The sequence below is a fragment of the Rhopalosiphum padi genome, chromosome 2 (assembly GCF_020882245.1).
Source record: "Rhopalosiphum padi isolate XX-2018 chromosome 2, ASM2088224v1, whole genome shotgun sequence".
In the NCBI taxonomy this organism is placed as follows: Eukaryota; Metazoa; Arthropoda; class Insecta; order Hemiptera; family Aphididae; genus Rhopalosiphum; species Rhopalosiphum padi.
In genome coordinates this window covers 83,415,941-83,430,028 of record NC_083598.1, presented here as the reverse complement: position 1 = coordinate 83,430,028, position 14,088 = coordinate 83,415,941, and positions in this window count along the sequence as shown.

Here is a 14,088-nt window from a genome sequence, read left to right as displayed (position 1 = left end):
ATAAAAACTGCTTTTAATTTGTTTTTAAAAATGTATAAAATGCGGTTCCAATAGACATTATCACTTTATACATTCATAAAAATATTAAAAATATAGTGTAACATAATATTAATTTCCAAGGTACTACGTCATAATACCACATAATATTTTTATAAGCCTATTTATATCTTAGCATTAAAAAAAAAATAATCGTATTCTATACATGAAATATTTCTCCTTATTAATCCATTATGTGTGACATTTTTTTTTTTTTTTTTTGGTACTTGGCTGGAGGTTGGGTGCCGGGAATGTAAGGGCCACAAGCCAGCTGCCTAGTTTCCTAGGTGGAAGTAAGTTCGGCATTGAGTAGAGTTAAATAGCTGGAATAGAGATGAATATCTTATATGTATAGTTTCACAATAATTAGTTTTTTTTATCCGATAAACATTAAAAATGTTTTAATCTTCAAATTTAAGAGTGGTTTTTGATGCATAGTAAATTGGATAAAAAATTTTGGTATTATTTTACAGCAAAAATTAAAAATTCACGGTATTTTTCAAAATAATTGTGAAAAACTTTGCGACAATTTTATTACAATAAAAAAATGAATTACTATAGAGACTTGGAGTTTTTACCAAATATTTGTATTAGACATGATAATTATGGGCCTTGTCGTACTGTTTATAGGCAATTGAAGTTAACTAAATTTTTAGTTTTGTTTGATTTATGATAAAATTTTTGTTTGTGAGTAAAAAACTAAGACAATTTAATACAAGCATCCTTATAAATTATTCATACCCAATTTAAAATTATTGAATATATATATATATATGTATAGTATGCACTATGCACCATTGAACGCAGTTAAAATTTTAACAAAATAGATATTTAAACGAAAAATAAAAATTTTAGTGGCTTTTATAATTCATAGATATTTCTACTATCATCTGTTGGTATTATGAACTTATGAGTTTATTACAACGCTAGTAATATTATACTATGAAACAATATTGTAATTTATTGTTATTATTTTTTCTTATTACTTATAAACTATAAATATTTAAATTATACTTAGTAACAAGGCTGACAAACTGTCTTTTTTCAAAAAATGTCTAAAAAAGTACTGAATTTTTTTATTGAATTTAAATTTAATACAATCCTAATAGACTAACTCAGTGACAAGGCATATGTGGATATTTACTATACAGCATACAGAGATTTACCCGGTTTTTTATTTTTAAATTTGATAAAAATTATAATTATTTTAAATAAAAATACGAGTAGTATATTTAGTATATTTATTACTCCTAAGTCCAAAGTAATTATTAGTTATAGCCTTTATGCAAAGTATGTTTAATTCAATGAAATAATAGAATCCATACCTACGTCTTATTATTTTTTGTTATGACGATGTACTATTATAGTATATAGTTAGTACAATATTATCCATTCTAGTTGTAGGACTAATATTAAATATTTGTACTTTTATTTATTCTTCTTAATTAAAAAAATATATAAACATATACTAACATTTTAGAGATTTGGTGTTGAATCCGCTGAATTTAAGATGCTTTTAAGCTTAAAAAAAACATTGAAAATTAAAGTGTAACATTCTTTTAAATTAATTTATAAACTGCTGTTTTTTTTCAACGTAAATTACAAATATTTTTTTGGGACTCAAATAATCAACAAAACTTTAAAAAGATAAAAAAAGACTGTTGCTTTACATCTTATATATTTTTTTAATGTACATTTTAAATGAGTAAAAGAACGAGAAAAAAAAGAAAGACAAAATACGCGCATGACTTTTTATATTATTACTAAAATTTAGTTTCAACACTTATGCAAAGTTAATGACCACAAGAGAAACTTTTAGCTTTAGTCTGTAACAATTTTTCTACAAAATCTGTTACTTTATATAAAAGATTGATGGAAATTTATACCGTCATAAGTATTATTAGATGGTTACTTACATTAAATATAGATATAATGAAATTAAAAACATTTTGATTTATTAGGTTCTCTTCATTATATGTAATATGATTTTACAAAAACATTTTATAAATTTGATTATTTAGTCCAAGTTAAAGAAACATGAATTAATTAGAGAACGTATGTGACGCCAGTACGTCACACTCACATTATATATGTTATCTCCGTTTTACAAGCGCTGATATAACATATCAATGATAAAATATATCAATTTTTTTTTTTTATTAGTAAAAAGTTAGTGCAATTTATAATAGAGAAAACATATATGATAATATTATATTAATATAAATAAAATAAATATAAAAGCATCATAATTATTAACATATTTTTTTTATACAATTGATATATTAAGCAGTTTATGCATGGTTAGTGTGAATTGATAAATTATCAAATTTAAAGGTAAGAACATTGTGTTTCTACATCGTTTTGTATGATATTTTAATTTTTAAGCGAGTCGTGGAAATTCTCAATTTGCTACATTTTTCATACACTTAAATCACTTTAAGATGAATATCGTATACAATTTGACGTATAAATATAAAGTTTCTATCTATAAGTTTGATAATATATACATTCACTTTAATATTAAAATTAACGAAGCTAAACTGCTGAGCATACATTTGTAATATTATGTACTCCTAATACGTAGACAAAAATGAAAAAATGAGCATATGGTGTTCTCTTAAGTGTGTTTATATAATATAGGGATAAAAAGGATTGATATTCAGAGTTGAATAAAAGTTTAAAAGCGTAAAGCGATAGTTGTTTTTAAAACGAGAGAAGTACAGTTAACAAAAAGAAATAAACAGTTGTGACAAGCTGAAGTTCAGTTAGGTGTACAATTGCACAAAGAGGACCGGGTTAAGGCTGAATTTGTACAAATATTTGATTAATGCGTAATTTGACCGTTTAGAATAGGTGTCTCGCATTTAAATTATGCTGTTTCGGGTTATTTTAAGTTACTTTGATATACAATAAATACTATAACACTTTTTTTTTTGTATATTATACTTATAATATGGATGATGAGTTGGTCAATATTATTCGTATTTGAAACTTTTACACATTGTGAACTATGACCTCTCGCCATCTGTGCTCGAGTACCTAATATAGTTGTAAAAAATATATATCATAAAATAACACTGATTTTTATGACTTTGTCGTGTACCCATTAAAAATATTTGTGATTAATAAATAAATAAATTGAAATCGAATAATAATAGTTATTTGAATGTTATATTATGGTCATTGAAATTCGCGTGTCGTAAATACCACCAAACCGACGTGAGCAAAAGGCAAAAGCGACATTATGATTAATATCTGTCACGCCAACAAGACTGGATCCCCTTGTTCCAGAAGATTCCGTCTTACCATTAATATTGTCGCGTTGCGCGGAGGGCTTAAGTAGTTTTCTAAAGGGCTCAATGTTTCAATAAGCTCTCGGAATTCCATCAACTCTTCCGAAATTGTTTCGATCGTGTCCATTGTTTGGCGGAAAAAAAGCAAACATTATTTCCTATCCGAATTGGTTCGTCGAAATCAAAATATCAATAGTAGTTTAAAAAGAGTATCATTAGAGTATCAAAAGAGTTTACGATGACGCTTATGAATAATACTCAACTAATTTTTTCTATGTACAAAATATTAGATATATTATCTAATTTGTTATTTTATAATTTTACAAACTGCTTAATTTAAATATTTACATTAAAATTAAATTAAAAATGTATCTAAGAATCGTATAGAATAATTACTTTTGATTGATAAAAGTTAAACAATATACACATTTGTAACTAGTTGTAGAAGAGTAGATCTAAAATTTTTAATTGTGTATTAAAAATTATTGGTTAATTCAGGATTAATAATATATTTTATGTTTGAAATATTTTTCACATACATTCAGAGCAAAATAGAAATCTGAAAAAAAAATGCGTAAATTGATAATTTTTACATGAATACATGGAAATATAAAAGATATGAAAATACCTATAAACATCTTTATAGTATAATATAATTCGTTTGAACTATTTTAAAATCTAATTCATTAATTAACTTGAAATTGTGGTAAAACTATTATTTATTATTACAAGATTGGTTTAGGTGTAATTTCGAATGAAATAGTTCAGCGTTTTTAAATATAATAATATTGTAGACACAAATAGAGGTGATACATTACTACATTAGTTATAATAATATACGTATTTCGATGCACGAGTGGTGATGTACTATACCAGACTGCGTGTTTAATTGTTATTTTTATTTATTAGCAAATAAAATAATCAATTTAATCGTCGTGCTTGTTATCGGTAATGTAAACTACACCGACTAGTTCACACGCCGCAGAAATTAAATTTCATCCCATCTACTTCTAATGTTTACACAATACAATATAATTGAACAACCACCGGGAATTTATACAATTTCTAGCTAAATAAAAATTATACAGTTTATCGTCTTTATTTGGTTAACGAAACTTATTGAGTATTAGATATTTTATGAAATAACAAAATTTTATACTCTTACACTAATAGGTATATATATATATATATATGTAAATTCCACATATTTTAAAATCATAAAAATATTATTATAACATAATAATATAAAAACTTTAAGCATTTGCTATAAATACTAAAATTATTATTTAAAAAAAATAAAATACGATTTATTACTTGTAATAAAATATTAAAAAAAAAAACATCGAAGGCTAACCTTCAGACATTTTTAATAAGTACTTTACCAGACGACATAATTATTCACAGTTGATCTCGTTGTGACCGTAGTATTTTTCTACGATAAAGAAAACAAGTACCTAAATAGAGTACATAACGTACTATGCATAATATAATAATGTGTATAATTTTTTCACGGACTTTTGGACTCTTTAAAACTCCAGAATTTAATAAACTCTAACATAACCTAACCTGACCTTATCAATAACATAAATAGTTAATTTTATTATAAACCTAAAAATTTATATTAAATTTATTGTAATTTTTTACAACTTTTAAATTGTAAAATATATTATCATTAATATATAATTCATTCAAACATCGTTAAAGAAAATACAGTGTCATAATATCACATTATTTTTCTATTTTCATACTTTTGTTCTTATAAAACTCAAGATGTTAAGATTCTTTAAATTTATTTAATTATAATTCGAATTAATTTTAATAAGACAATTGGAATATACTCGAAAATACGTACTAAAAAACTTGTACAATTATTATGATATTTATCATTTAAAATTATTTGTATGACATGAACTGCGTTTTAATTTTTTTTTTAAATACCCCGAGGCTTTATTATTTAATCGACCCAAAGGTATAAATATTAAATACGTTTAAGAAATGTACATATTTTATATACTTGGTATAAATACAATACGCGTTGATGAAGGTGAACTTCCTTCGCCCTAAATCTTAATCCTTAAATTAAGTTGTATAGTTTCAGACGCTCAAGACATCTGATGTCTTTAGAGTTGTCTAGTAATTGGAAGGCCAATGGATTGACATAGTGATCTAGTCTCACCTCGTATCTGAGAGAAAACTTTTGGATTTGGTCTGCTTTTGTAGACCGTATCATAATATCATTGTGAATTGTGTATTTTCTGTCGAACCGGTAGGCTGTATTGATGGTCCGAAGAACGATGTTTTGACAGCATTATATTACAATGATGTTAGACTTACTGGGGTAACTCCACGGTTGAATGTCATTAGCCTAGATCGGTTTTATAATAACTACATACAGTAGACATTTGTTTTAGTTGGTTATATTCGAAATAGGGGTATAACCTGTACAGTTTTCGCATATTTTCTTTAATTTACATTTTTTTTTAGTAGTGTTTTTAGTTTAGTCAAGGTATATGTTTTGAATGGGCAGAATAAAATACAATATACTATTATAAATTCAAAACAATTGAGAATTGGCAATAATTAGTATTATTAGTTGTACGCTGCGTAATGATATTGATAAATTTGTTTTGTTCTTTTTAATAAAAGTAAAAAAAAAAGCTTATGGTTTACGTCAAATGAATATTATATCTACTGTAGCTTAGTTTTTCTTTGATAATATTAATTATAATAATAATAAAAGATAATATTTTAATTTTTTAAAAGAATTAATGGTTTTTATAAACAATAGTAAATATATTTATTTTGAATTTTAATACTAATTATAAAAAAGTTATAATATATAAGTTCACAACTTATAATATATAAGTAAAAATAATTTATTATTATACCAATAAAATTTCATATATGGCGAGTTTTAACCTTCACCTTTCATGAATATGTGTCTGCTAGTATATTAAACTCGATTCTATAGAGCATGTTTTTTACTATTTCGATTGAACAATACTTTATGTTTGTTATAAAATATAGAAATACAAAATACAAAATAAAGCCAATATTCAATAGGTTTTATTAAAAATAATAAAAATGGATAGCATGGATAGAATAATCAACACCACAATAGAAAACGTCTTTCGAAGATATTATATTTTATACAATTTCACGATAGCTCAGTTTGGTTTTAGTATTCGAACTTTTGAAATAATGATTTTTAGGGCATTTACATTTTTAAAAGGAATACACGTTTTATTTACTATACCGATACTTATCGAGAGTGGGACAGTAAAAAAAACATATTATGTATATAAAATGTATATTATTTTGAATTTTTATCGATAATATTTGGGTTGTTTAAGCTAATAAAAATAATGATTAATGTCAAAATGCTTTATTATAATTAAATTTAAAAAACAACAAATAATTTGATGTACCTATTGATTATTTAAACTAACATAATATTAGTTTTTTAAAAAGTATAAAATATTTGAACATTAATTATTAGTTGAGCAGTGTTTATTTATGTCAATATTTCATTATACGAAAATATTATAATCAAACATTTTAGAATTCAATCATTATAAAATATTACAATAATATAGTAGGTATAATAATGTAGAAAATTTAATTTGTTTGTTATTAAGCACTTTATGAATTTAAAAAAAGAAAAACAACGATAACTAAAAATACAGATTATTGTATAACTTTATTATTATTGAAAATTATAAAGTTTATTCAAGTTCATTTTTAGAATAAGAAAATTTTTCTTATATTTTAATTTTTATTAAAACAAACACATTTAGATAGCTGATTTAAAAATAGGTTAAATACCGTAATTTAAATTTAATATTTATGTTTAGTTTTCACTGATCATTGTTTTGCTAGAAAAAGTTACTCGAGATATGTGATGTCAATGTATATTATTATGTTTACTATGAATAGCATACACTATATTATTGTTTAAAAATTGTATTGTTTTCCATCGGTCATAGAACTGATTAAATTAAAGAGTCCTCGCTTAAGTGTATAGATATTTTCTAAAAACGAACAACAAAAATAACTTATAGTTCTTCTCTGTTCCACATTTGATTATGCTTGTTTGAAAATGTAGACTAATGATTTCGAAATGTGTGTACAACCAGATAATATTATAGTTTAGGGTAATACATAGTTTACTTATAAATACATAAATATCATCAGGTTTTTATTATTTTTAATAATATATATACTATTTATTATAGTATGAATTTATATATATTAAAAACAAGGTTATAGAGATGGTCGATGATTGATGATTGATCTGAATTATAGGTGCCTATGTTATTATGAACTGAGAATTATTTAAAAATGTCGTTAGTAAATGACTAATTATTGCTTGTTTTGTTGCACATGGAATTTTACATACACCTACTGATTGTATATACCAATGATAAATTATTAATTTTGTACATTGAAAACCTTGACAGTGCTATTACATTAATTTCAAACGTTATAAATAGTATTATGTACAAATACTTAAATATATCTTAGTAGTTGTTACAATTGTAATAACAATAATATCTCTAATTAATACGGATATACATATAAGTTATAGAAACGAAGTTGAGTATTTCAATTCCGTGTAAATATCGAAGATAAACCTTAAAACATTTTAAAAGCGATCGATAAATATTCAAGACACCCGCTGATAAATTGAGAATTATTGGTTCTATAAATGCATTCTTAATATTAAATTTTACTGGCATAATTAAATTCAATCGTTTTTGGCTACTTAATGAACAATAATTCGATAAAACGTGAATCAGTATAATATTTATTTTTAAAATAAATTATTTTATAGAACTTGGTGTACGAAGACGTTGAATAACATATAGAGCTCGTTTCATATTAGATTATAGGATACTTATTCGGTACGAGGAGAACATAAAATAAATATTGAGTAGACGTAGACAGAGAGATTGATATAATTTATAAGTAGTTAAATGGTTGGACATACTGATATTTTATATGTAACAGCAAGGATAAGTACGTAAATGTATAACATAAACTGCAGTGTATTATGCTACCATAATAGTTAAGTATTATAAGAAATAAACGTAAATATTGCGTATCAAAATTGTGTATAGTCAGCATTTCCGTATTATTTTTATTTTTTCTATCTAGAAAATATAATAATCAAGATTTAATAATCATGGACATTTATTTACTGATTTATCAGTATTTTTATTTTTTATAGCACGAGTACAGATTAGGTATACATATTGTGCAATATATTATTAAATCATATGCTATGAAAAGTAATTTAAAGTATGAAATAACAATTATAAAGTTATTTAAAGTTATAATACGTAATAATATATATATAATAATACAACTGTTGTATATATAATAACTTATACAATAAATCGTCTAAACAAATGTTTTTTCAACGTGAAATGTATAATTACATAATTAATAATAAGCTGATTTAAGTAGTTAATAATGCTATTTATGATATTTTTAAAATTTGATTAAGTTATAGTATCAAGTCGAAATAACTTTAAAAATATATAAATCCAGTAAATAGTTACGCGCAGTAACTCAATAACAATACATTAGTTATTATACTTCAAGTACACAAAATTTGATATTAAGGAATAAAAATGCTATTAAAATTGTTTTATGAGTGACTGGACTTTTATTAAAAATATGTAAAATATACACTAAGTTTTTTCTTTAGCTTTTAGATGTACCTACCTACTTTTATTAAACCAATAATTCAAAGTTGAAATTCAAAAATTAATTTCTTAGACGTTAAAAAATCCATACTAAATGAATGAAACATGATTATAAATATAATAATAATCTTAAAATCATTGTGATCTTTACTAAAATTTAATAAAAATGTAAATACCTGTATGGTGTACATTGTATAAAAAAAATTGCTAAAATAATAAGATTGTAAATAATTATATACATACATTGTATTATATTTATACATGTATGGTCTATATGAATATATATAATATATATATTAGTTTGTGAACTCTATGTATTTTAACTCTTGAGATTTTATTTTCTGTAAGACTTTATGCATACCTGGAAAATTAAAAAAAAAAACAAAACCGAAATTTATGTTGGTAAAAATAATATTACTTTGTAGTACAGCGTATACCGCGTAGCAATAAGTTTTCTATGAACAAAGATTATATTTTCTTATTGTAGATATTATATATTCTTTTTCATAAAAACACATTTGTTATAACTCATATATTATGCAGTACATATAAAAATATATGTATATATATTTGAATAACACAATAGAAAACGAGCGAAAAAGTTTTTTTTTTTTAACTAGTCGATTTTTCTAACCACTGTTTGTCATAAAAGTGTGAACATTAAACAACTTTTTGGTTCCATATAAATAAAGTTGCATGCATAAATTTATGAAAAATGTGGCGCCCATAATCTTCTCTTTTCCTGTCAAAGCGCGGTCTAACCTAACTCTTTACATATTATTACCAAAATATAACAATAATATGTCGTTCCGCGCTACCGCGGGAAATTGGAAAATCCATAAATATCGATTGTTGTTGTTGGCTGCGAGAATAATCTATTTTGTTCCACTAATTAGGCTTACGAACAATATTACCGCAAGATATACCGTTTTCGTTAATCGTATTCTTCCCAATCCGTATTTGAATGTGTACCTATTACAATAATATATTATGCATTATGCATATTATTATATTTATAATGATAACGCCGCCGTGCGGTATGCAGCACTGATCGAATAAAATGTACAATGTTACAAAATAGAATATTACACGAGTGGAGGAATGATGAAATTCGTTATAACATTACAATAGGCGATAAACTTGCAATATCACAATATCTCATTCGATTTAACCCACGCTTCGGTCAACTAGATTAGATTAACCGTTGTCCTCGTTGTACATTTGACGACGAGCCAAATAATCGCGGTATATTGGTGCATGTTTTTTTTTCAATTTATTCTGTTCTCCGATCTTTAAACAATATGTGCGTACCTATTTACTTTTCAACTTTACAATGTACAATATTGAAATGAATTGTGTGTGTGCATCTATTCGTATTGTGTTACTGGCGGCCAATGCGATTAACTCCGGTTTTATGCACAATATAATAAATGTACCCGCCGTGGATTGTTCTTCTGGCAACTGTCATTCTTATAGGAATACTATAATTTTATCACCTATTCTATATACATTTTTAATAATCATTTTCCCTTGAGATGTATGCAGAAATGCAGAATGCATAATGTGATAGTGTGTAACGCATAGTGCCATCGAGGCCAGAGTCACTTAACTGAATAGTCTATTATATATCCAGTTAACCTAAAGTTATCTTACTAAATAAGAAATATTGAAATTTTGTTTTGACAATTTTTTGTCATATTTTAAATAGCATAATGCAATTAAAATCAATTTCAAAAGATATGTCGAAGTCTTATTTTGAAAATTGTCAGTACCCATAAATAATATATTATAAATATACATTTTTATTATATATACAAAAAATAAATACTAAAAAACATAAAAAATGAATATATTGTAATTGTACCGTGTTGTAAATGCTATACACATGTAATTCTCTTCGAAATGCGCCGATGTCTATAACGCAAAATTCATATAATATAATATTATGTAACCTCATATTTACACATATTATATTGATATTTTATAGATAAGGTTATAAACCTTTATAAGGAAAAAAATACACTAAACTTTAACGTTGAACATCGTATACATGTGCACATTTACGCATACATAAAATATATAACATGATATCTTTTATATAATCGATTCTCGACTATTTGCATTTTAAGAAGGATAAAAATTAATGTATTTTTCAAATTACACATTGGAAAGTATATTGCGCTGAGTGTGGTTAAAAGATATTTTTAAGGGACAAGAATAAAATTTGAATCTTTGACGATTGGACACGAAGTTATCAATTTCGACTGTACCTTTTATACTGTGAGCGATGTGCTTATTATTAGTTTTTCTTATCATCATACCAATCCTATATTGTAAATTAATTTTAACAATTTATGAAAAAACAGGTATCTCTCTATGTAGGTTAAAATATAATATATTATTATATGGAGTTTATGTTTATAAAACACCGTATCTCTAGAAACGTTTTATAGTCGTTAAGAAAAGCGGCATTTAAAATATAAAAGCCGTCCACACTATAATATTAATAATATATACGAAAACGTACGTTTATATATTCGCGTATTGTATATAACTCGCGCAGAATATGGTGTGTGTGCGATGTACATACCGCGTGAGGTAACTGAAAAATAAACACTGAAAGATTTAAAAAAAAATAATAATAATACACACATATATATATATATTGCCCCTTTAAATAACACCACTCGGTCGTGGCCGGCTTCCGGCGGTGGAGTTTCTTTACAATCGCGGCTGAGCAATCTTCCGGCGGGGCCGCGGTCCAAAACAAACATCGACGTGATATTATATATATATATATATATATATACCATATATACCACCCGTAACCGCTATATTATACACCGTGCATATTATACTCACGAGGGTTTATATATACATATATAATATATAGCGTGTTTGACTCGCCTGAGGGTCATCGTCATGTGATATACGACCGCATTTCCCGTGCACACACACACACAGACATATTACATTCTCACCGTTTAAGGTGTGTTTGCGTCGGTGGGTGGAAGGGGTTGTTGGGATAGCGATGTGAGGGGTAGCGATTACGAGCTGCGCACAATCCGCGCCGCGCGACCACCGACCGGATATAGCGTCCGGCTCGCCAAGCCTCGGCAGCAGCTTGTCGGGCGAGCGTATAATAATAGTAATAATAATATAATAATTTTGTCGTCGCGCGAGACCGTCTTAAAAGTCTATACACCTACACACACACACACACACACACACACACAAATATATATATAACGACCTCGTTAATCCGGAGCTTAACGTGCTCTTTTTGGGCGCCGCACTGCCTAGTTAATTCCATTAAAGCGCCGACTTCCGGTGCCGCGCCGCCGCCATACCACTGTCACCGCCGCTTAATACACACATATTATACGGCGAGTCTATCAATCTCCGAAAACCGACGAATGGGTCTATACATTTTACTATACTCTTATTTATTTTATTTATTTATTTATTAGAATTAATGCCGGCCGGCTTTTACAAATAATATATAATACGAATATTTAATATATTATAATATATAGCTGAATACAGGTGTAAAAATGTCGGGCAATAACGACAGAACGCGTTATAGTATGTAACTCCTTGACCACGTTTACGAAAATCAACCAGTAAACAGTGTTATATTTAGATATAATTGAAAGTTGTGTCTTTATCTAATACATTATTTTTTTCAAAAACGATTTTTTAATTTTAACTTTTTCATGATTTAGAGTTACATAATTAAACATTTTATATTTTAATGGGAAAGTTGATCTCAAGCATAGAGTTGACGACAAATTCAAATCTATTTTCATGATAAATCTTATTATTTCACCAAATCAATCGGTACCTACGTAGGAAATATAACATATATTATGATTCTTATTATATCGCTAATAAAATATGTGCTAAAAAAAGGCATACGAAAAATATTGAACAAGAATCAAACAAACAATCTCCTATAACAACCCACTATCATGGTTCTCAGTTATCACAGAATTTCAACGAACTATATTATTTAATATTCAATACTAAATATTTTTAGGTCAGTATAGCGTTTTGTATTACTGAAAAATTCTACAGTTTTCTAAAGATGATGATTATCATTGATAACGATCGTCAGTCAAACGTCACCATCTACAGTTTTAGTAAAAAATGTTTAAATAAATCTATTAAAAAAAAAAGGGACCAGAGAGGGCGATCGCCACCTCAACCTCTCTCTCCTCACCGCTATAAATATTCTCCCGGTGTACGAAATATAAAAAAATAAAATAACCGTCCAAGATGCCTGCAAACGAAATTATAATAATACGATAACGCGACACCCATATAGTCGTATCTTAACGTTGTCGTTTTCGAGAGGGCCTCTGGACCGGAACCGTTGCTGCGGCAGCCAGCCGTTTTTATTTTTTTGTTCGCCACGTCGATATTTAAGCACGCGGATACGAAATCTCTATCTCTTCACTAAACACGCGGTTTTAAGCCGAAACGACGGAGAGAGAACCGACGACGGTTCAGAAATTGCTGAGCGATACAGAGAGACTATAATAATAATATTATAACGTTTATAAACGACAGAGAAATGCGACGTACGACGTCCCCGTTAACAATGGTAACAGCGGTGTTGTCATACGGATTTTCATAATAATATACAGAGCCGCGTCCATAAGTCGAACATCAATAATGGTTCGCCTCGTGTCCGCAATACCACCAGCAGCTTTCCACACGCTCGTCCGATGATATCGTCAAACCGCTAGTCGACGGTTTGGACCGTAATATTATATAATACGGTGCAGACTCTCTGGGTATAAATCATAGATAAGCGATGCGTATAATGTACGTCGTGCGGTGTGCACGCGAGTCGTCGTCGTTCGCCAATTCCACATTATATTGTGCTCGTGATATAGTCATAGTATGCATTGTACATGCGTATTATGTGTATATATAAACTTACAATATTATGTATATATCGTGTATAGCGGCGTAGAATATACCCACCGATATCCCACTAATTCCCACACCGACCGATTCGCATTCAGATAAACACACACGCA